This window comes from Saimiri boliviensis, chromosome 19 (assembly GCF_048565385.1).
Source record: "Saimiri boliviensis isolate mSaiBol1 chromosome 19, mSaiBol1.pri, whole genome shotgun sequence".
In the NCBI taxonomy this organism is placed as follows: Eukaryota; Metazoa; Chordata; class Mammalia; order Primates; family Cebidae; genus Saimiri; species Saimiri boliviensis.
Window position 1 is genome coordinate 20,821,040 of NC_133467.1, and position 27,962 is coordinate 20,849,001.

The 27,962-nt window shown below is 38.2% G+C and overlaps 1 protein-coding gene and 1 long non-coding RNA gene across 8 annotated transcripts in view; one reads left to right on the plus strand and one right to left on the minus strand.

Moving 5' to 3' along the window:
* LOC104650944 (uncharacterized) overlaps positions 1 to 27,962 on the minus strand; it is a 413,896-nt gene that overhangs the window by 198,818 nt on the left and 187,116 nt on the right. The gene's annotated exons all lie outside the window — the stretch shown is intronic.
* LOC141582222 (uncharacterized) lies at positions 1,828 to 13,826 on the plus strand. Of its 2 annotated transcripts, XR_012515029.1 has the most exons (5): positions 1,828 to 1,928; positions 8,666 to 8,811; positions 10,355 to 10,396; positions 12,260 to 12,331; positions 12,571 to 13,826. It is a non-coding gene; the product is annotated as an uncharacterized LOC141582222 (long non-coding RNA). The 2 variants fall into 2 exon arrangements; XR_012515028.1 differs by lacking the exon at positions 8,666 to 8,811.

A 27,962-nucleotide genomic window follows, 5' to 3' on the forward strand; every position in this document is an offset into this window, starting at 1 on the left:
CCACCATGGGAATTCTATACAACCTCTTTGGAGGGTGTCTACTGTCACCCGGCTGAGGGAGTATATATTGGGGGACACATACGGCAGTAGAGAAAATTCCGTAGAATTTTTACATAAATTCTCTCATTTGCACCTAACTGTGATCTAATTAGTGGTAGGCATCAAGCCCAGTCTATGGATTCAAAAACTGAAGTTGAGAAGTTAAGTAACTTATTGCTGCCACATTTCATAGGCAAAGGCTTGGCAACAAAGCGGTAGGTAGACCAACGGGGGAAGCTTAGCCTGACCTTATTCTCTATGTCTACCCATTGGAGTAAGGAGAATGCCTAACCAAAGGGATTCATTTGGAAGCATGTCGGTAGTAAAACCAGAGATCCTTTTAATTTAGGTTGAGAAACTTTCTTTATAAATAGGAGGCAGTACACCATAGCAATAAGAATATCGCTATGGGGGTCAGGTAAATTGATTTAAGATTCCAGGCCTCCAAAGATTTAGCTATGGAGCATTACTCCAAAACTGCCTTAAAATATCTGAGCCTTATTCCTTAAGGATTAAAGTAGCACCTACTTCATAGAATGATTGTTGAGATTAAGACAATGCATGTAAGTCTAGGCCAGCCACAGTGCCTTACATCTATAATCCCAGAACTTTGACAGGCCGAGGTAGGCGGATCACCTGAGGTCAAGAGTTCAAGACCAGCCTGGCCAACATAGCAGAACCCTGTCTCTACTAAAAATACAAAAATTAGCTGGGAATGGTGATGTGGGCCTGTAGTCCCAGTTACTCAGTTACTGAGGCAGGAGAATCACTTGAACCAGGGAGATGGAGGTTGCAGTGAGCCAGGATTGCACCACTGCACTTGAGCCTGGGCCACAGAGTGAGGATTCATCTCAAAAAATAAAATCAATCATCAATCAATCTAAAGCAGTGTATAGAAAGTAGTGAACACTCATTGATGGTAGGAAAACTGTTAACATGACCTATCTGGCATTTTCCTTCCTTCAGGTCTCTTGTATAATGTTGGTTTGCCACTAATATAATCTCTTTGTCTGTCTCCACTTATTTTATTATTTATCCATTTTATTGATAAATAAAAGTGCATATATTTATGGTATACAACATGTTTTGAAGTGTATGTACATTGCAGAATGGCTAACTCACGATAACTAGCATAACCCATCCCTGCCCACTCTGGTAGCCACTATTCTACTTAGATTCTATTTCTATTATTTTAAAATTCTATTTCTATTAATATTTTCTATTAAAGTAAGTTTCCCATTCTTAAATTTGTTTTATTTATTGTTACCAAGTATTAGAAGGTAGCTAGATGTTCCTCAAGTCAGAGCAGATATCACAAAGAGTGGAGACATCTTTTACAGTTTGCCTTCAAAACAACCACCTCTAAAACATACATTTGGGACTTTCTATTTTGTAGGGTTAGGTCCTCCAAGTTTACCTGGCCCTGAGACATCTGGCCACCCAACAATTCTGCCTGGGTGATGGCCTCTCACTGGACACAACCCACTAGATTGAAAGGACAATGGCTGCTGTTGCCCCTGGGAGGCCTGACCATTGCAGGAACAGGGAAAGGGTCCAGGCAGTAGAACTCAAATAGTAGGGATCCCTTTTGTTGAGAAAGATCATTTTCTCCTCTTATTCTTCCTGCAAATCCAGCACCAGATACAGCACAGTATAATTCTTAAGGAGGTGAATTCTCTGTGATGATTAATTTTATGTGTCAACTTGATGAGGTCATGGGATGACCAGATATTTGGTCAAACATTCTTTTGGGTGTGTCTTTGAGGGTGTTTTTGGATGAAATTAACATTTGAATTGGTGGACTGAGTAAAGAAGATTGCCTTCCCTGAAGTGGGGGGATCTCATCCAATCATTTGAAGGCCTAATAGAATAAGAAGGCTGACTCTCCCGTGAGTAGAGGGGAACTTCACTTCCTTAACTGGTATGAACAGGGACAGTGGTCTTTTTTGGGCTTTGGGCTGGAAACTCAAACTGAAACGCTGTCTCTCTTGGTTCTCTAGATTGCCACCTGAAGATCTTGAGACTTCACAGCCTCTATAATTGCACATTCCTTATCTCTCTTACAACCTCTCTCTACACACTTACATGTGCACATGCGTGCATGCGTGCATACACACACACATTGTTCTTTTTCTCTGGAGAACTGTAACATGCTCTCTCAAAATTTATCCTATTTTGAAATACATTTTAAAATCTGTTCATTTTTCGTAAGAATATCTGAGAAATACAATCTCCATTCTTAAGAACTAGCATTGTTTTTTGAAAAGAGAATAAAGCATGCAAGGAAGAAATACCTTCTTGCCGGTGGGTGATGTGTGTGTGCACACATGTGTGTGTCTGTGTGAAGGATTTGGTTTCTAAGGAATAAAGAGAGACAATAATGAGGATTATCAACAGCAGATCTGTAAGTTATTTTATGATATTTCACATATTATTCAGGTGTTGCCTTTTCAAGATCCTAGCTGGAAGAAGTATGAAAATTTGATTCATGTTGAATGCTAAGAGAAATAGAGTCTGGCAGTATAGGGGCAGCAACTTTATGAAGAATTCCTTTGGTTATAAGAAGAAAACAATGTTGACATTTCCCTCTAGTGGCAGAAGAATAACTAAAACCCCCGAGGACAACTATGCAAGATTAGAAAGCTTTAGCAAAGAGAAGAGGCTGGTTTCTTCCTTCCCTACTGCCTCTCCCTTCCTTCCCTCCTTCCTTCCTTCCATCCTTCCTTCATTCCATTTTTCCTTTATTATTCCTTTCATGCTTCCCACCTTTCAACTTTTTTTTTTCTCTTGGAATATAATAATTGATTGCTAATCATGTGCTAGATATGATTGCTACAGATAAGGAATATGCTTCATCAGAGAATTTGTAATTGCATTGGGAAGTTTGGTCAAAGTGAAAGAGAAAGCTGACCAGCGAATGGGTCTGGGACAACCTTGTGAAGTGGGTGACAAAATAATGGGTGATCCTTTTTCCATTGCCTGGCCTTCACCAGACATCCAAAGACAATATAATCTGCTTCCCTTTATGTTTTAACTGGAAGCATGTCCTGGTCTTTTCTGTCTTGTTTCTATTACTGTGCTTTCTGTCAAAACTTACTTTTCCATGTCCTATTGCCTCACAGTTCTATCCTTCTCCTTAGTATTCTTGCCTCTCATCAGTGATCTACAACATCTTGTACTATCATTGACCTTCATTATATTATGCTAAAATTGCATTTTCTTTCTGTCTAAAAAGGAAAAAAGTTTTACATGGTGCATTTCAATGTATGTAAAGTACATAGTACGCTAGATACCAATGAGTCCTCCCATCTATTTGATCACTCTCAAACATACTGCCAAATAAGCTAAATTTTGCAAAACTTCACAAAAGGAATAATCTCCTCCTATTTTCTAAAGTTCTTTTTATTTGAGCTTCACTTGTGAGTTCAAGCATTTTTCCCATAATTCCCTGAATAATATAAAATATACACATGTAATCAATAAAGTTGCTAACTTACTAAATTATTTTCAAATTGATTCATTCACTCATTAACACATACATGCATTAATTCAACAAATATTTACTGAGTTTGTTGAGGTTCAGAAACAAATGCCCCAAAATATAGCACTTTGTACATGCTGAACTGAACAAGAAGCCTCAAGGTCTCTCTTTGACAGGAATTGCATGGAATTTATAGATTGTTTTTGGCAGCATGGTCATTTTCACAATATTGATTCTACCCATCCATGAGCATGGGATGTGTTTTCATTTGTTTGTGTCATCTACAGTTTCTTTCAGCAGTGTTTTATAGTTTTCCTTGCAGAGGTCTTTCATCTCCTTGGTTAGGTATATTCCTAAGTATTTTATTTTATCTTTGCTGCTATTGTAAAAAGGGTTGAGTTCTTGATTTGATTCTCAGCTTGGTTGCTATTCGTGTATAGTAGAGCTACTGATTTATGCACATTAATTTTGTATCCTGAAACTTTGCTGAATTCATTTACCAGTTCTAGGAACTTTTTGTATGAGTCTTTAGGATTTTCTAGGTATAGGATCATATCATCAGCAATCAGTGACAGTTTGACTTCTTTTATATCCATTTGGATAGCTCTGATTTCTTTCTCTTGTCTGATTGTTCTGGCTAGGAGTTCCAGTACTATGTTAAAAAGAATAGAAGTTGAATAGAAAGTGGGCATCCTTGTCCTTTTCCAGTTCTCAGGGGGAATGCTTTCAACTTTTCCTTGTTCAGTACAATGTTGGCTGTGGGTTTGTCATAGATGGCTTTTATTATACGTCACTTCTATGCCAATTTTGCTGAGGGTTTTAATCATAAAACGATGCTGGATTTTGTCAAATGCTTTTTGAGCATCTATTGAGATGATCATATGATTTTTATTTTTAATTCTGCTTATGTGGCGTATCACATTTATTGACTTGTGGATGTTAAACCATCCCTACATCCCTGGTGTTGAATACAGTGAGTTCCAAATTTCTCTTCAAAGAATCAGTATGCCAGTATGTTTAGTTTCTGTGTTATTTGTTCTCCATTTTAAAGTTTATCTTCCTTGTTCTCTTCCTCTCCTTGCCTCCAGTTTCAGCAAACAACTTTCCCAGCAGCTCAAATCAGTAGTTCATATCTGTACCCCTGGTCAGCTGCTCCACCCTGAGTCACCTGGTCACCTGCTCCATCTTGAGTCATCTCTAGTCACCTGCTCTGACCTGAGTCACCTTTAGTCACCTGTTCCATAACTAACTTTCCCACCAAAACTACTCACCCCACCTCTCTGGCTCGTACCCCTGCTCTCTTTAAAATAGCCAATCAAAATTAGCTTTGACTATGTGGTCCAACCCTAGCCAATAGGGGAATGACACAGCAGTAGGGGCAACCTGCATAAGGGATAAGAACTCCTTCCCCTTCACTGTTCAGATGTGCTCTCGCCATTGCTCCATCTGTGAGACACACCCTTCTACAGAAGTAAAAATTGCCTTGCTGAGAAACTTTATGTTTGAGTACTATTTCTTTTGTGGCACCAAAAATTTGCTTTGAACAATTTGGTGGCCCATACAGGGAAGCCATTCTCCTCTAGGTGCAGTCTCCAGTCCTCTCTCATGAGGAGGCATGCCCCACTGCCTTGTTACGGTGGCCTCAGTGGTAAGGAATCAAGACCCACCCAGTGTGATGAATAAACCCAGATTCTCAGAATGCAGAAAGAAATTGGCCAGCAACCTGGGGGAAAAGATCCTCGCATACCATGGCAACCATTAGGTAACTCTGTGCACAGACCAAGGCAAGAAATGCTACGGGAGCTGGCAAAGTATTTCCTTGGTGGTCAGGACCAAGGTAAAAAAGGATGAAATTCCCCCACTATTTTTCTGTTAACTGTCTATCTCACTTCTTAGGTCTAGTAGTAATTGTTTTATAAATTTGGGAGCTCCAATGTTAGGCATATATACATATTTAGGATTATAATATTTCCTGCTGGACTAGTCTTTTTATTATTATATAATGTCCTCCCTCTGTGTTTTTTAACTGCTATTGCTTTAAAGTTTGTTTTGTCTGATATAAGAATAGATACTCCTGCTTGCTTTTGGTGTCCATTTGCATGAAATATCTTTTTCTACCCTTTTCTCTTAAGTTTAAGTGAATCCATATTAGGTGAGTCTCCTGAAGACAGCAGAAACTTGGTTGGTGAATTCTTATTCATTCTGCCATTTCGTATCTTTTAAGTGAAGCAGTTAGGCCATTTACATTCAATGTTAGTATTGAGATGTGAGGTACCATTCTATTCATTACGCTATTTGTTGCCTGAATACCCTGTTTTTGTTTTTCATTGTGTTATTTTTATATAAGTCCTGTAAGATGTATGCTTTAAGGAGGTTCTATTTTGGTGTATTTCAAGAATATGTTTCAAGATTTCAAGCTCCTTTTAGCAGTTCTTGTAGTGCTGGCTTGGTAGTGGCAAATTCTTTCAGCATTTGTTTGTCTGGAAAACACTGTATCTTTCCTTCTTTGAGGAAGCTTAGTTTTTCTAGATACAAAATTCTTGGCTGATAATTGCTCTGTTTAAGGATGCTAAAAATAGGTCCCCAATCCTTTCTAGCTTGTAGGGTTTCTGCTGGGAAATTTGCTGTTACTCTGATAGGTTTTACTTTCTAGATTACCTGATGTTTTTGCCTCACAGCTCTTAAGATTCCTTCATCTTGACTTTAGATAACCTGATGACTATGTGCCTTGGTGATTATCTTTTTGTGATGAATTTCCCAGGTGTTCTTTGAGCTTCTTGTTTTGGATGTCTAGATCTCTAGCAAGGTCAGGGAAGTTTTCCTTGATTATTCCCTCAAATATGTTTCCCAAACTTTTGTATTTCTCTTTTTCCTCAGGAATACCAATTTTTCTTATGTTTGGATGCTTAACGTAGTCCAAAACTTCTTGGAGGCTTTGAACATTTAAAAAAAAAATTTTGTGTGTGTGTGTCTTTGATGGATTAGGTTAATTTGAATGCCTTGTCTCCAAGCTCTGTAGTTCTTTTTTCTGCTTGTTCAATTCTATTGCTGAGAATTTCCAGTGCATTTTGCATTTCTCTAAATATGTCTGATTTCCAGAAGTTGTGATTGTTTTTTATTTATGCTAACCATCTCACTGAAGATTTTTTCCTTTCATATCCTGTATCACATTTTTTATTTCTTTAAGTCAGAGTTTATCTTTCTTTAGTACCTCCTCAATTAGCTTAATACTCAACCTACTGAATTCTTTTTCTGGCAATTTGGAGAGTTCATCATGGCTGGTGAGCTGGTGTGATCTCTTGGGGGTGTTAAAGAACCTTGTTTTGTCATATTACCAGAACTGTTTCCTGGTTCCTTCTCATTTGGGTAGACTATGTCAGAGGGAAGGTCTGGAACTCAAGGGCTTCTGTTCAGATTCTTGTGTCCCATGAGGTACTCCCTTGATGTGGTATTTTCCCCATTCCCCTTGGGATTGGGGCTTCCTGCGAACTGAAACGCAATGATTATTTTTGCTCTTCTGGGTTTAGCCACCCAGTGGCACTGTACAATGAGTCCTGTGATGTCATCCATCTTGAGATCTTTCAGCCATTGATACTAGCACCTTCTCTGGTAGAGGTAGTAGGGCAACTCATTGAGGGTCCTTGCTTTTATTTTTGTTAGTGTGCTGATTTTGTGTTGGCTGGCCTCCAGCCAAGAGGTCGTGCTTCAAAAGTGTATCAGCTGCGGTCCTAATAGGGAGGATGCAAACTTGCCCTAGGGTTGCCTGGTTAAGTGTTAAGGTTTCTCAGGTTGCGGGCAGGGCCATAGAACTCCCAAGAGATGATGTTCTCTGTCTTCGGCAACCAGGGCAGGTAAAGAATGACCATCAGGTGGGGGCAGGGTTAGGTGTGTCTGAGCTCACACCCTCCTTGGTGGGGCTTGCTGTGGCTGCTGTGGGGCATGGGGATGTGGTTCTCAGGCCAATGGAGTTATGTTCCAAGGGGGATTGTGGCTGCCTCTTCTGATTCATACAGGTAACCAGTGAGGTAGGAGAAAGCTGACAGTCACAGGCCTCACCCCGCTCCCACATAGCCTATAATCCTAAAGGCCAGTCTCACTCACACTATGCCCTCCTCCTAATAGCACTGAGTCTATTTGCAGTTAGCTTGTTACCAGGGCTGAGAATTTGCTCCAGACCACCAGCCACCCCACTGAGAAAACAAGCTGACTCCCAGTTTTTCAGTGTCTTAAAGAGCCTGTAGTGGTGATCCAGTTCTTTCAAAGGGTCTGTGGACTATCTCTGCTTTCCTGGCATGTTCTTGTGGTAGTTCTTGGAACAAAAGTGCAGGATGTGAGTGTCCACACACTGCTCTGTCTGTCCAAGCAAGAGCTGCAAGAGCGCCTATCTGCCATCTTGGACTCCTCTCATTGTCTCCTAAATTATGTCTTTAAAGTGAGGGGCAAAGGTGTCAGTCAAGGCTAAATCTCTTAGGAAAAAGCAGTAAAAGAGCCTTGCCTAAATAAGATAAATGAAGAAGAACTACATTTTTCCTATCCCAGATAAAGACATATGACTTAAATACAGGATATATTTATATTTAAAATGCAAACATTCCTAGACCATAGATCATTGCCCATGAGAGACACTGTATCATTCAGAAGTGAGCTGAGAGTTACTTCTGAGAAGGATGTAGTAGGTCAGGGCAGGAAAACCCCTGGCACAGTGGCTCACACCTGTAATCCTAGCACTTTTGGAGGCTAAGAAAGGCAGACCATGAGGTGAAGAGATTGAGACCATCCTGGCCAATATAGTGAAACCCTGTCTCTGTTAAAAATTCAAAAAATTAGCTGGGCGTGTTGGCCACCCCCCATGTAGTCCCAGCTACTTGGGAGGCTGAGACAGGAGAATCGCTTGAACCCCAGGAGGTGGAGGTTGCAGTGAACTGAGATCACATCACTGCATTCCAGCCTGGTGATAGAGTGAACAGAATGAGACACTGTCAAAAAAAAAAAAAAAAGATTGAATATATTACAAAAATGTCATTGTAAAATCATCAGCGATGTGTGGAAGCAAAATGGACAAGCAAAAAATTATTAAAATTTCAAAATGGGGGAGGAATTATTCCTAGGAGAGATGATGTTAACCAGCCATTTTTTTCTCCTTAGAACATTTGCTGATTCTGGATGCCGAACTGAGAATCAGACTTAGTTTAGGCATGGATCCTCTACTTCTGTGGGAAAAAACCCAGAAAATATTATTCACACAGGGCTAGAATGGGAATTTGTAAACTTCAAGGAATTTCAAATGCACAGTGAGTTTTCCTACAGAAATTTGTTGAATTCTTTGACTGACCAAAAGTTGGAGATCTAAGACTAAAACTTCTAAAAGACGCAGTTAAGCTTCCGCAGTCTCCTGAAACTTAAAAAACAAAGCCCTGCTAAGGGGTGGGAGGCATGAGTTACACACATGGAAGATCTCCCTCCTCAGGCATTTGCTGGATTTTGAAGTTGTAAGGTATGGAAGACTAGAAACATGGGGTGGAATACTGACCTCTTAAAGACTTGTAGGTTTGAGAGACAAAGACATTTCTAACTCTTAGTTAAAACCTTGTAGGAGCAAGCTTTAGAAACAGGGCCCAGAGGTAAACCAATGGTTGCTGAAGCTGAAATTTAGCATTGACACAGTTTAAATCATTACTGTTAACAACCCCTTAAAAATCACTGAATAACAAAGAGGAGAAAGAAGTCATCTGTGAAGAACTATATTGTTTAGATTATTTATGGTTCTTTTACATATAATATCTAGCATAAAGCAAAAACTACTAGAGTTACAAAAAGGCAAACATATATTATTGATAGTCAAAATAGTAGAAGCAGACCTAGATATTATCCAGATGCCACAGTTAGCAGACATAGACATCAAAATAACTTTGATTAGTGTAATAAAAAGTTGCAGTAACGAAATAGATAACAAAATGGAGAAAGATTGTTTTGGGGGGAAAATACAATGAGATGCATAATGTCTAAAATTAAGAAGTCAATAGATTGGCTAAATAGTAGTCTGAATATAGAATATAGGATTTGTGAACTAGATAACATATAACCAGAAAACACAAACTTAAAAGTGTTCAATAAAATAGCTTCAAAATAGTTAAAATGACTCAATAAAAGAGCTTTATAATAGACAAAACTAAAACTTATAGAACTAAAATCATGAAAGACATACACAATTTTTGTCAATAGCTGATAAAAATTATACAGATGAAAAACCTTATGTATAAAAAATATGAACAATAAAATAATCTTAGTTCGTTATTTACTTCTTTTAAACATTAAGGAAGAAATAATAGACCAATAGGAAATAAAATGAGACTGAAAGCTTTCCATTAAGATGAGAAACAAGACAAAGATTTCTCCTCTCACCACTTCTACTCAATATTGTATTGGCAGTTCTAGCCAGGAAAATAAGACAAGAAAACAAAATAAAAGGTATACGCATTCTAAAGAAAGAAGTAAAAGATTGCAGAATTCAAGGTAAGTATATAAAAATTATTTCTATATATTGGCAACCAACACTGAAAGTGAAATTAATAACACAATTCCACTTATAATGGCATAAAAGAGTATAAAATATTTAGGAATAAATCTAACAAAATAAGTGTAACACTAACAACTGCCAAATGTCATTGAATTTTTAGAGGACCTAAATAAATGGAAAGACTTCCCATGATCACAGATCAGAAGACTCACTAGTGTTAATATGGCAATACTCCTTGTCTTAGTCTGTTTTATGCTGCTATAACAGAATACCTAAGACTGGGTAATTTATAATGAACAGAAATTTATTTTTCACAGATCTGGAGGCTGAGAAGTCCAATATCAAGCTTCTGGCATCTGGTGAGAACCCTCCTGCTATGTCCTCTAAAGGGAAGGACTGACATGTCCTCACATGGTCAAAGGTGGGGGGGGTGGAGGGGAGACGAGAGAGAGAGAGAGAGAGAGAGAGAGAGAGAGAGAGAGAGAGAGAGAACAAACATACATTCTTTAATCTCAAAATCTCAAGCCCTTTTATGAGGGCCTTGATCCCATTCATGAAGGCTCCACCTTCATGACTTAATTACCTCTTAAAAGGCCGACCACTTTATATTATCACATTAGGGATTATATTTTAACCTATGAATTTTGGAGAGGACACAAACATTCATAGCAGCATTACTTAGAATAGCCAAAAAGTGGAACAACCTCAGTGTCCATCAGCTGGTTAACGAATACATAAAAATGTGGCGTAACAATACAATGGAATATAACTTAGTCTCAGAAAAGGAATGAAGTACTAACACAGATTGCAACATGACTGATCCTTGAAAACATTACACTAAGTGGAAGCAGCCAGTCACAAAAGCACACATATTTATATAGCATTTCCATGATACTATTTATACAGCGTTTTTGTAATAGGCAAATCACAGAGACAGGAGGTAGATTAGTGGTTGCTAGGGGTTGGAGAAAAGGAAATGGATTGTTCAAGAATAGATTTCTTTTGAGAGTGATGAAAATATTCTGGAATTAGATAGTGATATCTGCACAGTTAAATGAATATACTGAAAACTGTTGAATTGTGTATTTTAAAATAGTGATTTTTATGGTATGCAAATCTCATTTAAAAATCAAGAGCAGTGTAAATTATACATTCTTTCCATGATAGAGCAGTACAGATGATGAATGTATATATTGGCCAGTGACATACATGCAATTTGAAACTTCATAGTTTGGTAATTTGTGACTTACAGAATGCTCACATTCTTTAGTACCTTGAAAATTATTGATCCTAATGTGCTCCTCCTCTCCCCTTTTCTTCTCATCCACACTTTTATCCTCTACCGTACATACAAGGCATTTCTAGTGTAAATTTTAGCTGTACATTTCCGTGTTGCAGACGTTATAATTTTCAACATGTTCAGTGACTAAGCCCAGAAGAGGATGTCATCCAAGGCAAGTGGATCAAAATTACTGAGGAAGGGAGTCTTTTAAAAATTCAGATTCCAGGACTATGCATAGAAGCAGACATTTGCCTTGATAACAAGCATGGCAGAAGATCCACAGGTACACTCATGTCTGTTTCTAGAAATTGGGCAAGACTGACTTAATGTGGGTTCTTTGCCTGTTCACTTGGTGATGACAATTACTGTTAAGTAAACTTTCCCAGACCTCTGAAGTTGTCATTGACTCTGTCTCCTTTGTAACTCTGCTCTCCTCTTGCCAGATGACTGGCCATCTGGATGCTCTAGTGTCAGGGGAAGCACACAAAGCAGCTGTTCCCATTCCATGTGGGAAGGCTGCACTTAAGGGCAAAGATTCTTGCATCAAACTTACACATTAAGGCACAGACTCACTTCAGGACCCTGTGGCCCATTGTTCCTTCTATATTTGGAAGACTAAGAGAGTTCTGACAATAGACCAAGGGATACACCATCTATGAAGTTATTATTAACACAAATGGGTTAAGTAAGAGGAAAAATAATTTCTCATCTGTGTCCCTCACAGGCAAACAGGAAATCCTTCTGATAGTTATCCGGCCAACATGCCTTAGCATGGCTATGACGCATCTTCCATTCCCTGGTGCATTTCTAATGTGTACCCATAGCCTGAGTCCATGAGGCCTGCAGGTTTTTATAATCTCTCTTCTACCCCTACCCTCCATCTCCCAGGCAGCCTGAGATCTGAAAAGGATAAGTTTAAAAATATAAATGTTTCAAATAGGTGACTGGAAAAAATGATATCACAGGGAAAACAAGAACGCAGAGGCCAAGACTCCTACTCAATTCCAATAAGGTAAGAACCAATCTCTAAAACAGGCATCTAAATGAAACCGATATTTTTTTCCCTTAAGCAACATACATCAAGACCAAAGCCCCATTTAATGACCTTAAATTCTATTTTTTGAATATATAAATCCCCCAAAATATCTAAAAATATCTTACTTTCTAGAGCCACTATCTAGGATCCACTTCTGCCCTGACTGTCCAGTTTCACCTGAGTTTCTCTTCCTGGCTGCGTTTTTCTGTTCTTAGGCTGGTGATGAATATCAACAGTATCCCTGAGAAGTTCACCTTTGTTCCTTCCGCTCAGACCATGGTGTCGCATACTGAGAACTGAAGAACTAGCCTCAGGGTAAAGAAAGATAGTGATTGCAATCAAAATGAAGCAGAGTTTAGAGCACTGGCTGCACAACAACAATGAATTTGTGTTTTAATGGCAAACACTTAAACATTCTGATGCCCAGGCCTCATCGTTGGTCAATAGATCAGAATCTCCGGGTATGGGACACAAGAATTGATGTTTTTAAAAATTCTTCAGGTGGTTCCAATGAATAACCAAGACTGAGAACTTGTCTCAACTTTGTGGAAAGAGATCAGTGGAAAGAGAAAGAAGCTCCTAACATCTGTAAACCAAAATCATATGAGATTTGATTCCATGGGATTAACCCCCACATTCCTTGACCTAGACCGTTTTCAAGCAGACAGTGGAATTGCTTTCCCTGTACTCCTCCTTTTGACATGTACCCCACTTAAGATGCCTTTGATGTTCTAGTTGACTTGGTTTTATTTACAGTAAGCATTGTACAAGTATAGCAAGCAGGAGTGTGCTTTAATCATGACCACTCTCTCTCCCATTTCTCACTGTTACTCCATTTCTGTAGAACAGTGATTTTCAAAGCATAGTTCTCAGACCTGTGACAGCATCAGCATCTTGGAATATGTAGAAACGCAGATTCTTGGGCCCCACCTGACAAAACTCTGGGATGGAGTTTAGCAATCTGTGTCTTAGTTAAGTCTTTCAGGTCATTCTAACACATGCTAACACTTGAGAACCTCTGCTCTGGGTGTCCAATTGATAGCAGTTTATGCCTTCTATTGTGAAGCTCAAAGCCAACCAGATAGTACAGGCCCTTTAGGAAAAAGGCAGAGGATCTGGAGCTGATGTCGGAGCAAAACACCGAAGCTACTTTTAGGCTAAACAACTGTAGCAATATGGGCAGCACAAGCAGCAGAGGGCAGAAGTGACAATGACCCTTGCGTCTCCTTTTGTTGGGTTTCCTACTAACTTCTTTTATGTCCTCTGTATCCCTGGATTTTCTTTCAGTTGATCAGCACTTGGGAGTATACACATTCTGATTTGAACATTACTCCTTCCACAGACAGTGGCTCTCTTTCTTACCTTCCAAAATATGAGCATATACACAGAGATTGTAATTTCATTACCTGGGAGCCAAATAAAAACAGCACTGTTCACAGAAAGAATAGGAGCTTAGCTTGAGTCCTAGACACTTTTAATTCATCAAAAATATTTATTTATTCTATGAGTTCAGTATTATGATAGATCTTGTTAACAACTGGCCTAACGTGTTCACAAGGGTATTTTGGTTTATTTTATTTTCATGTGTTGGTGTTCAGCAATAGTCTACCATCACATCTCCTGGGTTTCACTTTCCTCCTTCCTTCCAATCCATTTGTTATACAGAAGCCAAAAGATTTTTTTAAAGAAAATCCCTTCCCACCACTTCCTTCCTTAAAAATATCCAATGACTTCACATTGCACTTGAAATAAAAGTTAAATGTGTTTCTAAAACTTACAAGAGTCTTCATGATCTGGTCCCTAAATGGGTTCCTACTTCCCCAGCTGCCACACTTCCCTTTCATATTCACTAGGCTCTGGTCACCATGGCCTTGACGCTCCTCAACAACTCAGTCTCATTCTTACCGTAGTGCCTTTGCATTTGCTATTCTCTTTGCCTGGAGGGATCCTTCTGCTATTTTCACATGCCTGGCCTCACTTTAGGCATTTATGTCTCAAGTCAAATACTCTCTTCTCTAGGAAACATGAGCACCTACTCTGTATTAGCCAATCCCTGTATGGTTGCTATCATGCTCCCTTTTACAGTTAAATAAAGCTCTCTTTTACAGTTATAACCAGCTAAATAAAGTTATCTATCTATCTATCTATCTATCTAATCATTCATCTTTCTGTGTGTTGTTTGTTTAGTACTTTTTAAAAAATCTGTCTCCCCTCATTTGGAATCTAAGCTCCATGAAAACAGAGACCTTTTCTGTCTTTTTCACACCTGTACTCCCAGGTATAATAGGATAATACATATTTTTCTGAATAAATATGTGAACGAATGCACATGTTACATGTCTTATATAAAGTTCTTTTAAAAAGGAAATTTAATCAATTTATAAATCAATTATTTATAAGACTCTAGGAAGATAAACCTGAATTATTATACAGTATCATGATGCAAATCTGAATTGCTTAGGGGAAAGTAAGCATAAAGTTTAGAAATATTAGCACTCAGAGGAGTATTAAAGGTATTTATTTAGTCAGTTATTTTTGTACATGAATAAGTGCAGTGGTGTGATCTCAGCTCACCACAACCTCCGCCTCCCAGGTTCCAGCAATTCTCTTGCCTCAGCCTCCCAAGTAGCTGGGACTACAGGCACACGCTACCACACCCAGCTAATTTTTATATTTTTAGTAGAGATGGGGTTTCACCATATTGGCCAGGATGGTCTCTATCTTTTGACCTCATGATCTGCCCGCCTTGGCCTCCCAAAGTGCTGGGATTACAGGCATGAGCCACTGCACCTGGACCAATGTGTAGTCTTTTATCCCTCACTCGGCTCCCACCCTTTCTGCTGAGTCCCCACCCTTCACTATATTATTCTTATGCCTTTGCATCCTCATAGCTTAGCTCCCACTTGTCAGTGAGAATATACAATGTTTGGTTTTCCATTCCTGAGTTACTTCATTTACAGTAATGGTCTCTAATTCCACCCAGGTTTTTGTGATTGCTATTATTTTATTCCTTTTTATAGCTGAGTAGTGTTCCTCAGTGCGCATGTACATATATATGTCACATTTTATCCACTTGTTGATTGATGGACTTTTGGGCTAATCCTGTATTTTTGCAATTGCAAATTGTGCTGCTATAAACTTGTGTGCAAGTGTCTTTTTTGTATAGTGATTTTTTTCCCTCTGGGCAGACACCCAGGAGTGGGACTGCTGGATCAAGTGGTAGATCTACTTTGAGTTCCTTAAGGAATCTCCATTGTTTTCCATAGTGGTTGTACTAGTTTATATGCCCACCAACAGTGTAAAAATATTCCTTTTTCACTTATGTCATCATACCCTTTCCTCAGGGCAAGAATGCTCTCTAACCATCAAACAGATTAATTTCTTTTTTTCTTTTTTTTTGAGTAAAATCATCAGCCTCTTCGTTTTGCCCACAGGGAAGTCTTTGGGGCCTGGAAGGTAGCATGACAATTTGCATTTAGACCACTGTCTTCAAAAATGTCATCACAGAAAGCTATCTGTAAACCACGGTCATATTTTCTAATGAGTAAGTGCAACTCAACAAGCAGGTGGATTTGTTTGACTCATAAGGTGGATATATCTTTAAAGAAAAGGAGGAAAACAAGGGGAATTTCCAAGTTCAATTTCCTTTTAAAAAATCTATGCCAGGTTTAAGTGGTTCGAAAGAAAAGATAATAATTAGAGAGGCAGAAGAATTGTGCAAATCACCTAGCCCAAACTTCTGCCCCTGTGAAAACCCCACCCTCTGTTACTTCTATAACAGCTTTTGCTTGATCATTTCCAATCCATTACCTCATAAGACAGCCCATTCCACATTTGAAAATTTGGAATCATTAGATAACTCTTTCCTCTGGTGGGTTTAAATTGGGCTCTCTAAAGCCTCCCCTGTACCTCCGCCTTATTAGAGCAACCCAAAATGAGTGTGTACCCTTTCCCACGCAATGTTCCTTCAAACATGGAATCACATCATTTCTTCCTTTTTCTCTTTTGAGGCCAAGCTTTCTCATTGCCTTTAGTTGTTTCTTCTTTGACTTGTTTCCAAGCTTGTAATCATTCTGATTCCTTTCCTCTGTACATGCTCCAGCTTATCAATGTTTCTCTTAAAACCTAATCTCCATAAACACAACAGAAAACAGGTGGCTCAGCTGTTCATGGCATGCTGCATCTCACATTCCCTGTATTTTAGAACTGTTATCAGGCTGAGGCTGAGGTATGTTGTGACAGCTTCATCACAGCTGACTTACATTTGGAAGTTATGTACTAAGAATGTCTCACTTTAGGGATGTCCCAAATCCTCTGCCAGATATTATCTGAGTGTATATGATGACAGAGGGACAGTTAGTACTGTTCAATTTAGGATTCTCCAAGTTTTTAAAGTTTTCAGTATAGTTACCAATAAACGCAAGAATTTATTCTGTCTAGATGGAGTTTCTAAGTGAATTGTAGGTTTTACTTTCATATTTAAGCCTTATTCTGAGTCTTTGATTTTTTTTTTTTTGATAGTTCTTTATCAACAAACTGTCTTACAAAGCTTCTGGCTCTCAGAGTGACATGTCCAAAAACAAATGGCCCCGAACTGAGAGCAACTTCTCAAGCTTCTTGTTTCTTTTCAGATACAATCTCAGATGCTAACTCATAAGTCTCCATGGTTTGGATGCTAATCATTCTGCTTTTATTTTTCTTTCCTTCTAACCACATCCATGTTTTAAAGCACAGTGAAAAAAAACACTGCACACCCCAGAACTGTAGTTTCAGATGGCCAGGACCTTGGGAATTCCTGTATTTTCTGCCAAGACCTTGGGAATTCCCTCCTTCTCTTGTTCTGACAAGCATTGACTTTCTGACCTCTGAGGCATCAACTAAGGTTTATGTTTATTAATACTCATCCAAAAGCATTAGATAATCTAATCAATCTAGGTCCTTCCTGTTTTACTTTGAATTTGCCATTGGCAAGAAAAGTTGAAAATAATGTGAAACTAAAGCTGAAACATTCCTGACTTAGGTATGTACTGTGAATATCACACTGTATGATCTAAGGCATTTATAGCCCTGATTGCTTCTGCGCCTCTTCAGCAAGGTACCGTTCATCCACAGAGGCTGCAATCAATACACATGTCCAGTGAATGAAGTGACTTGTATTACAGGCCTCCCTCTAGGCCTTCCATACATGCTTAGATGCACAGGATGTCTAATATCTATCACTGACCACCAGGGCCAATTCTCTACGTTTCCCACCAAATTCCTGAAGGGGCCAGGCAGAGAGTCATCATGATAAGATCAGATCTCTTGTTCTCTCAGAAATTGGCCATCCCTGTCTCTGAGCCTCAGTTGTTCCTTCTTGGGATTATAATGTGGTAATGCCTTTGGTCATTATGCTTTCCACTGTCTACAGCCATTGCTGCAGAATCCAACTCAGACGTACATTCTATAGCATTATCTACCAGTTCCCCCCAAAACCTCATCTATGTTACACTCCTTACTCTCAGAACTTCAAAATATGTCTGGAAAACTAAGGTAAGAATTATAATTATGCTCAGATATAAATAATGGTGATAGCTTGTTCACACAGAGGTTGAAAGTGCCAGCTTTTAGAGCCAAACCCCCTAGGTTTGAATCCCAGCTCTACCCACCTACTAGCTAATTTATAGGCAAGCTATTTAACTTTTCTGTGCTTCAGTTTTTTTCATCTGTAAAATAAGGCTAATATTATCTATTTTACAGTGTCATTTGTAGTATTAAATTCATGTAAAATTCTTTAAAAAGTATCTGGTATATAATACCTACTCAGAAAGCACTAAGGATTACTTCCTCCAGTCAGTACTACCAATTAAAACATTTTAAAGGCTTCATTTAGATGAGTAATGCTAAGAATTTCAGTAATCTCTGCTTTGGAAGAAATTTAGAATCCAGAAAAATATTCTGATGCTTTTTCAAACAGCATTACTTAGGTACTTAGCTGTCACTTAGGAATAAAGGCAATTAAGATAACCAAAAATACTATAATGTCCATGCATAGAAACAAGGGCACTGAAGCAGTGGTGTTCAAAGTTCTGTATATATCCTGATGGTGTGAGAAGGCTTTCTGGGGATACACATACATAGACAGTTTTAAGGGACTTAATTTTCAGGTATTCAGCTTCCACAAAGTATCTGAGTTGTGTGAGATGAAGCACAGGGTTTTCCCCCCACTCATGCCTTCACAGTAACTTTTCTTCCACTTCACAAAAGAAAAAAGTCCTCCTCACCTGTCCTAAAGTTGCTTTGGTTCATTGCTCCCTAGTGTAAAAACCCAATGGGTGACAAACAAAGGGACATTTTAAAATACTGATGTTAATGTTGAGAAAGTGAATGACAATAATTGGAGTTTTGTTGCAGATCAGGTGGTTTCTAGCTCTTTGATTATGAAAAAAATTGAAGACGGATCTAATCAATTTTTCAGTCAACAGATCATTCAATAAGCTCTCCATTGCTCAATCCCTAGTCTGCTTGCTGACACTTAACAAAGAAGCAGGGAGATTCGTTGAGTGACATTTTTATAATACTCCATTTCCACTCCAATCTACTTAATTATGTGAATAAAATTTCTCAGTGCTTTATATGTATGAAAATAAAAAGTAAGAATAATACTGATGCTGAATCTGTCTCATTCTAGTAAGGAGATATTCATTGATACATACCTGAAATAGTTTGTATAAAGAACAGTCCTATTGCCCTTTTTAAGTTTGAAATTTTATCCAATTACTGGCATACTTCATTTTATTGCACTTCACTTTGCTGCTCTTCTCAGATAATGTGTTTTTGTTTTGTTTTGTTTTGTTTTTTTACCAATTGAAGGTTTGTGGCAACTCTGCATCAAACATGTCCATCGGCACCAATTTCCCAACAGCATGTACTCGCTGTATGTCTGTGTCACCTTTTGGTAATTCTCATAATATCAAGCTTTTTCATTATTATTATATCTGCTATGGTGATCTGTCATCAGTGATCTTTAATATTACTATTGTAATTGTTTGAGGCACCACAAATGTTGTGTGTGTTCTGACTGCTGCACTGATCTGTCTTTCACTCTTCTTGGGCCTCCCTCTTCCCCGAAACACAAAATATTGAAACTAGGCCAATTAATAACCCTACAATGGCCTCTACATGTTCAAGTGAAAGAAAGAGTCTCATGTCTCTCACATGAAATAAAAAACTAGTTATGATGAAGCTCAGTGACAAAGGCATGCTGAAAGCCAAGATAGGCTGAAAGCTAGGCTTCTTGTGCCAAAGAGCCAAGTTGCAAATGTAAATAAAAAGTTCTTAAAGGAAATTAGAGTGTTACTTCAGTGAACACATAAATGATAAGAAAGCAAAAGAGCCTTATGGCTGATACGAATAAAGTTTTAGTGGTCTGGATAGATCAAACCAGCCACAACATTCCCTTAAGCCAAAGCCTAAGCCAGAGCAAGGGCCTAACTCTCTTCAGTTCTATGAAGGCTGAGATAGGTGAAGAAGTAGAAGAAAAGTCTGAAGCTAGCAGAGGTTGGTTCATGAGGTTTAGGGAAATAAGCTGTCACCATCACATAAAATGCAAAGTAAAGCAGTAAACACTGATGTAGAAGCTGAAGCAAGTTATATCAAATATCTAGTTAAGATCATTCATAAAGGTGGCTTCATCAACAGATTTTCAATATAAGACAAAACAGTCTTCTATTGCAGAAAGGTGCCATCTAGGACTTTGATAGCTAGAAATTAGTCAATGCCTGGCTTCAAAGCTTCAAAGGACAGGCTGATTCTCCTGTTAGGGGATAATGTGCTGATGACTTTAAGTTGAAGCCAATGTTCATTTTCCATTCTGAATATTCTAAAAACCTTAATAATTATGTGAAATCCATTCTGCCTATGCTCTAGAAATAGAACAAAGTTGTTTATAACAAAGCTTTTTATAAACATCTGTTTATAACATGGTTTAATAAATTTTTTAAGCCCACTCTTGAGGCTACTGCTCAGAAATAAAAATTATTTCAAAATATTACTGCTCATCAACAATGCACTTAGCCACTCAAGAGCTCTAACAGAGATGTACAAGGAGATTAACGATGTTTTCAAGACTGCTAACACAAAACCCATTCTTCAGCCCATGGATCAAGAAGTATTTCAACTTCCAAGTCTTATTATACAAGAAATACACTTTGTGGGGCTATGGCTGCCATAAATACATTCATCGGATGGATTTGGGCAAAGTAAATTGAAAACCATCCAAAAAGATTCACCATTTTAGATACCATTGAGAACATTCATAATCTATGGGTAGAGTTCAAAATACCAACAACAACAGGAATTTGGATAGAGTTGATTTCAACATTCACAGAAGAATTTGAGGGGTTCAAGAATTCACTGGAGGACATAACTGAAAATGCTGTAGAAATAGAAAGAGAAGAGAATTAGAAGATTGTGAAGACGTGATTGAATTGCTGCCATCTCATGATAAAACCTGAACAGAGTTACTTCTTAAAGATGAGCAAAAAAAGTGATTTATTGAGATGGAAACTACCGCTGGTGAAGATACTGTGAATGTTGTTGAAATGACAACAAAGTGTTTAGAATATTTCATAAACTTAGTTGATAAAGCATTTGTACACTTCGAGAGGATTGACTCCAATTTTGAAAGAAGTGGTACTGTCAGCAAAATGCTATCAGATAGCATAACATGCTACAAAAAAATACTTCATGAAATAATTGATGTCATGAGTCAATTGATTCGGCAAACTTCACGTTACCTTATTTTCAGAAATTGCCACAGCTGCTCTGACCTCCAGTGACCAACACCCTAATCAATCAGCAGCCATTACCATTGAGGTCATACCTTCAAACAGCAAAGAGATTATAACTCACTGAGGGCTCAGGTGATCATTAGCATTTGTAAGTAATAAAATATTTTAAAATTAAGGTATATACATTGTTTTTTAGGTAGAATACTATTCCATACTTAACCAGACTACAGTATGGTTTAAACATAACTTTGTTTTTAAGATGGGGTCTTGCCATTTTGCTCAAGCTGGTCTCACATTCTTGATTTGGGACTGCAAGCATGCACCACCATGCTAGGTTCTAAACATAACCTTTATATGCACTGAGAAGCTGAAAAATTTCTGTGACTGTCTATACTGCAATATTTACTTTATTGTGTTCTGGAACCAAATGAACATCTTCAAGGTATGCCTGTATATTACTTCCCACATATTATATATTCCTGTTTGATCCATTTTGTACTAATGCATTGTACAGTAGTGCAACCTGGAAACATTTTTAATTAATGAAATTTCAATGTATTTAGTACATATATATGTTTGCCACAAAGAAAAATTATAAGGTAATTAACTGAAAAACTTTCAGGGCTAAAATAGATTATGCTAAAGGCACTTAAGAATGTGACAGGCGTGAGATAGTTTTAGATCATTTTACAAAATTTCAGGGATGATGTGAACAAAATGTCTGGAGATCACTATATTTAAGCATACTGTCTTTTTAAGTATTAGTAACCAATCTAGGACTAGTATATGCCATGCAGAGGTACAAAAAGTAGGCAGGATTTCTGGTTCCCAAATTTCTTAGAAGAAACTCCATAGTATGATATTCATCTGTATGTACTCCTCAAAGTATGCTAAATAGCAAACCTCTTCTCTATATCTTTTGTCTCTGCTGTGCTTGCTAGGGCTGACTTCATTTCCCTATATTAGCCTCAGGTATAATTCATCACCGGAAATCTAAAAGAAAGACCTAGTTTTTCAGAAGACGTAGGGTCAAGTCTCCATCTCTTAAACCCTTGGGGTTTCCACTGACTCTTCAGTCAAACCTCAGTTCTGCCATTTACTGGCTCTATGTCCTTAGATGAATTACTTAACCTCTCTAAACCTAGCAGTTTCACGGGAAAAGATGATGTTATGATGCTTAGCTCATAGGATCATTCTGAATATTAAATGAGATCATATATTCATAGTGTTTAACACTGCATGGAATATAATAAATATTATTCATAACATTTATATTCTAATTTCACTATTTCTAAATCCTGAAGTATTTCATAACTGCCTCATTTTCTCATTTTTATTCATGGTTTTAACTAATTCATAGGGAGTATATAGTGTATGGGCTAAATCTATACACTCATGGTAAACACAGGGTAGCTTATGGTATTAATTCTTCTACATTCTTTTGAGTGTAGCTGTCTAGCTCCAAAAAGACAGCTAAGAAGTAAAAGTGATTTCTACTTTGGGTGAAATGGAAAAGAAAAAAAAGAAGTAAAAGTGAAAATGTATATTAAGCTTTGATTATTTTTTGAATTAACTAATGATACTGATAAGGTGAGACCTTATAAGAAGTAGTAAGACTGATCCCTAAAAGCCACCAAGAACTTACTAATTGCCTCATAATTATAATATCCAGATATCATTTATTTTTCTACCAGTATGTAGCCCTTGTCTTAAATTAACTTTAAACTGTAATTAAGTGACCATTGTTGTTTAAATATGAGAAAACATTGTGTGGATGTCACTTTGGAAGAGAGATACCAGGTATGAATAAATGAGAAAAACTCAACTCGATTCGTTGTTCTGGGTGGAGGTGGTGGAACCCTGCCCACAATAAAATGCAAAAGTGCCTTCCGCTGCAACGTGCCCTGAGCCCACTTAGTCACAACATAAAATCCAGATCCAAGAATTCGGAACATATGCTCAACTTCAGGTCTACGGTTCTCCCCTGGAATGCACTGGGTCCCTATGACTCACTGGCTGAAAATGGTCAAAAGAATGTTGAACTCATAAGAGGAAAATGTAACTCCCTGAGAAGAATACAACTGACAAGACAGTGCTTGACAATGAGAAAATATCGAATTGTTAAAATGCAGTTCTGGAGAAGGCAATACAGGTGTGAAGGAATATTCCATACCTGCCTGCATCACAGGAGCGTGATGCTACTTCCAGCAAACCCACTTTACAAAGAGATGGAAATCTTCGTAACATTTCTTCAAGGCCAGTAATGCCAAGAGTGAAGTTTGCATATGCTTTAAAAATTTCCCAACTTGCCTACTGAAAATTAGGTCAACTTTCAGTCTCAAGGGTAAGAAACTAAATGCATCAATAGGAAGAAACGAAGTACATCAATAGAGTCCTTTTTCCAGCCCCACTTAGGGACTTTAAGTCAGTTTTCCTTGGGAGTCTCCCAGCCTGAAGGAAATATAAAAATAAAATAAAATCGATTGACACCACTTCAGAACTAGACTAGAGATCCATAATGTAACCATTTTGAGAAAAAGCTAAGAAGCAATCCAAAAGATGAAGGAGCAAGGCATCCGGTTCCTCCAGACTCCTTCAAGCTGCTTTTTAGACTCATCCACTCATCCATCCATTCATCTTTCTATTTAATTTTTGTTTGTCTGTCAAGCAGCTACTAGGTGTCCAGCTGAGGTTCACATATCAACAAGACACAGTTCCAGTCTTTGAGGAGCCAATTTGTAATGTTGCAACAAGCCACCAGATAAGCACACAGACAATTTCCATACTGCCTGAGAGCTGTCGTGATAGAGTTAGCACAGGTGCTTCGGGGACACAGGATAGGGTGGGGAACTTCATTCAGCACAGGGCAGGTTAAAGGGGAGCTGGTAAGTGTTTTTAAAGAAGTGATATTCATGCTGAAATGTGAATAGGCAAAGGAGAGAGGAGAAGGAAACTATTGGTAGAAAACAAGTGTGTGCTGCTCATTTCTGGGTAAAATCTACACTGACCAGGCTTGTATCAGCTTGGGCTCCAGTGGGCTCTGCTGGAGCAAAGGGCCTCTTGAGGCTCTAACATCCACTTAGACCCAAAGCAATGAGGCTAGAGGGCTAATAAAATGTGTGGTGATGTAAATGTCTCCAATAAATATTTATCTGAGGTAACTATTAAGTGATGGGTGATGGAAGATGGAGCCATAAGGTAAAACTCTTCTGGAAAGTAATGTTTAGCCCAGGATCTAAAAATGAGTAGTCAGGTGAGCAAGAGAATGGAAATGAGCATCCCAAGCATAGCAAATGCCACATGCCATGGCTGAAACAGTGCTATGGCTAGAGTACAGAGAAGACCTGAGAAAGACAGGCAATGAGTGGGTGGGGAAGACAAAGCGAGCCTAGGCAGTGCCTACAGATTTGTGAAATATTATTTTGAATATCTCCAAAGATGGCAAATCTTTGTTTTATGAAGGTTATTACTGAAAGTAGCTGAAAGTCATGGAACCCAAACTGATGAATGACATGAAAAATAGTCTGAGTGGCTTTTAGCCCCAAACAAGATCTAAGTTATGAAATAACAACATAAACATTTCCTTATAAATGGGCTCTGAAGTCATCCAAAAAAACACAAAACAAAGAACAAGGCTATAATATGCTCTCAGAAACAATAGTTTCTTAAGTACATGGTCTCCAAAGGCGACTTCCTCAAAGTGACAGCACTCAGTTGGATGCATGAATTTTAGACAAGGCATTTTAAAGTTCGGACTCAGTGATGTCTAATCTCCTGAGAATAGCCCCTGAGAGTAGATTAAATATTTGTGAAGATAGAAATAGCACTGAAAAGTACACTCCAAATTTTGGAGTTATGAAAGAATTGTCTTTGTAAGGGATGTAACAGGCACCTCACCTTCTCCAACTCCCACCCTAAGTTCTGTCTTTTTCCTTTCTTAGATTTCTGCCTGGGTTTCTTACACTGGCTGAATATAGGTCATGTTGATTTTGTATCATTAACAGATGCAAAATCTCTCAGGGGAAGCCTCCTCTTGATAATACACAAGAGCTTTGACAAGCCTCAAACTATAGCATAGAAGAGGATGGGACGCACTGTCTGAGACTTCCCAGCAGATCTTTATTTCATAGTAAGGGAAACAGAAATGTTTATGAAATAACAACATAAACATTTCCTTATAAACTGGCTCTGAAGTCATCCAAAAAAAAAAAAAAAAAAGGCAAAGAACACATTTTCAAGGTCATTCTGAGCAAGGAAGTGTTAATTCAAAACGAACTATGAGTTGATACTTCACTGGAGCTGGTGTCAATGGGTGGGGCTTAAAATTCTTGGTTGAGTGCTTCCAGGCCCTTTCCCTAGATTTCAGGGACAATGCCTTTGTTTTGTTTGCTTTTTTAGAGAGGGACATAGCTAATAGTCACACATTTGAAGAGTTGACCTCTTAGAGATGTCACACAAGTGTTGTCTGTTGTTCTACAACATAGAACTGAACCAATGAGTAAGTTAAAGGAGAGGTAGATTTCAACTTATTACATGGAAGAATTTGGTAATAATTGCTTGAAAAAGAGTGAGTTCTTAAGTAATGAAAATTCACCCACTCCTGTTGTCACCATCAGAAGAGGCTGGACAGATATGTAAGAAGTCTTTGTACATTGGCTGGGGTGGGGATGTTAGTTTGGCACAGAATTTGAAATCAGGGGAGCACTTTAGCCATACAGACCTATTGAATTAGTATCAAAGGAAGAAAAGGGAGGGACTGGAAATCTGGATTTTTAACCAGTTGCTCAGATAATCGATGTGGTGTGCAGCTTTCCAGGCACCAGGACTCCATCCAGCATATGTAAACCAGTGGTCTAAAGGTCTATTTTCCGACCACAGGGCGATTTCTGTCATTATATCTGCTCTCTCCCATAAAACCTTTCTTCTTCCCCTACATTCCTAGGCTCAGTGTTAGAAATCCATTATCTTACCAGTCTGGAGTATAATTCTGGTTGGAATAACTGGCTTAGATGATATTTGAAGACAAGATTTACACTCATAATTTATGACTAAAGATTATCAACTCTCGCATTGTGCCACTGAGGTAGAAAAACCACAGAACTGGACTAAATGCACTTGGGATGGCATTGACACAGTTTTCTGACTTGGACAGTGTTGAATTCTGAAATATGTTGCCAGAATCTGGGAAACAGGATGTACGTAAGGAAGAGTTTAGGAAAGGCCACCTGTGAATTAGGGGAATGTCTGGGAAAAAAAAAAAAAAAACTCAAAAAGTCCTTTTAAGGCCTGCAATTCTATTTTTAAACCTGGCTAACATAAGAAGCAGTATTTAGAGTAAAACCTGATTCTCACTTCCTCAATCGAGCCTCCTCATCTGGGGAATAAACTAAGTATCTCGGAGAATAGCTAAGTTTGTCCTCAGGAATCCGCTGCTCCACGTCTGAACACTTCCATTTTAGTTTTACAGTAATAAACCATTTGTTGGTCATTTGTTTAGCTGGTTCCTGTATAACAAAATTAAAAGCCTTTCCTGTAATAAAATCATTCTCATTGGGGAAGAGAGGGTGAAATACTTGTTTAGGAAGCTTTGTTCCTTAGAAACCAAACTCTAGAGAGAAGGGAAAAAGCGTCTCTAAGATGGGCAGGTAAGTGTTGAGCTCAACTATCCAAACGAGTTCATCTCCTCCAGCCCAACTCTTCACTAATTCATTTTTTTTTTTCCAGTTTAGTTATCCTTTCTGCTCTGCAGTAGAACACCCTCATCTGAAGAAGTTTTAGAAAAAAAATATTCTTTTTTTTTTTCTTTTTCCTGCTGGGATATAACATAATCCAAATAACCAAAATTGGCTTCCTTCTGTAATATTTAATCTTTAATTATGAATTCCAGAATTCTTGATAGGAGAATAAGTCAGTTAATTAAGTGCCCAAAAGTTCAAATAGTCTTATAAACTTCATTTTTCATTAAGAATTCAGAGACCTCTACTAGTCAAAATAGGCTTTGCATAAGTGTTAAGACAAACATATATTCATTTGGGTCAAAGTAGCATTGACTGCCAAGAGATTCACCCATGTGTTAAAAAAACAGCAAGTAAAATACTGTGTTCTAAAGCTGGATCTTTGCCTCAATGAGCAGTTTTAGAAGCAGTGCTTTTATGTGATCAGGATAACTTCTATGCAAATAACCCATGATTACATCACCTCTAAAAAATTTCTGGTGTTACCAGGAAGGAAGAAGCATGAGTAGGTATTTGAATGAAATTCCTTCTTCTGATAGCTGACAGCATTTCTTTCTCTTTGATAACTCCTTCCTATGAGGCAGAAATTCATGTTTCATCATTAACCCCTGAGAAGTGTGGTTGCAATAGGAGCAGAATAATTTAAAGTGGTGAAAGGCTTTATTTGTTAGAATTATGATGGGAGTTGCTCTTCTTGAGAAAGTCAGTTTTTCTGAGACTGGTGGGAAGTTTTACATCTTCTGAGACAGGTTGTTAGAAAGGGCAATGAAGGGGCTGGTGGGTCAGGCTGGCAAAAAGGAGCCCAGCAGAGAACAGCATGGTTCTGAAGACCCTGGAGAGAAGGGCTGAATTTTAGTAACTACTATAAGTGAAACTTGGGGAACAGACAGAGATAACCAAAGATTTTAGAGAGTTTGTTGTGATAGCAGCAGGAGGCAGTCAAATGAGGTCATCAAACGCCTAGGCAGATAGGAGTGGGTCTCCAGTGAAACCTGACCTTCATACCAAAGACACTTTAAAGCCTGAAAGCCAAGCTACAAGTCTCGCATAAATCAAGGAGGGAATTAAAAACTTTTCTTCCTGCTTGGTGCATTTTCCTCT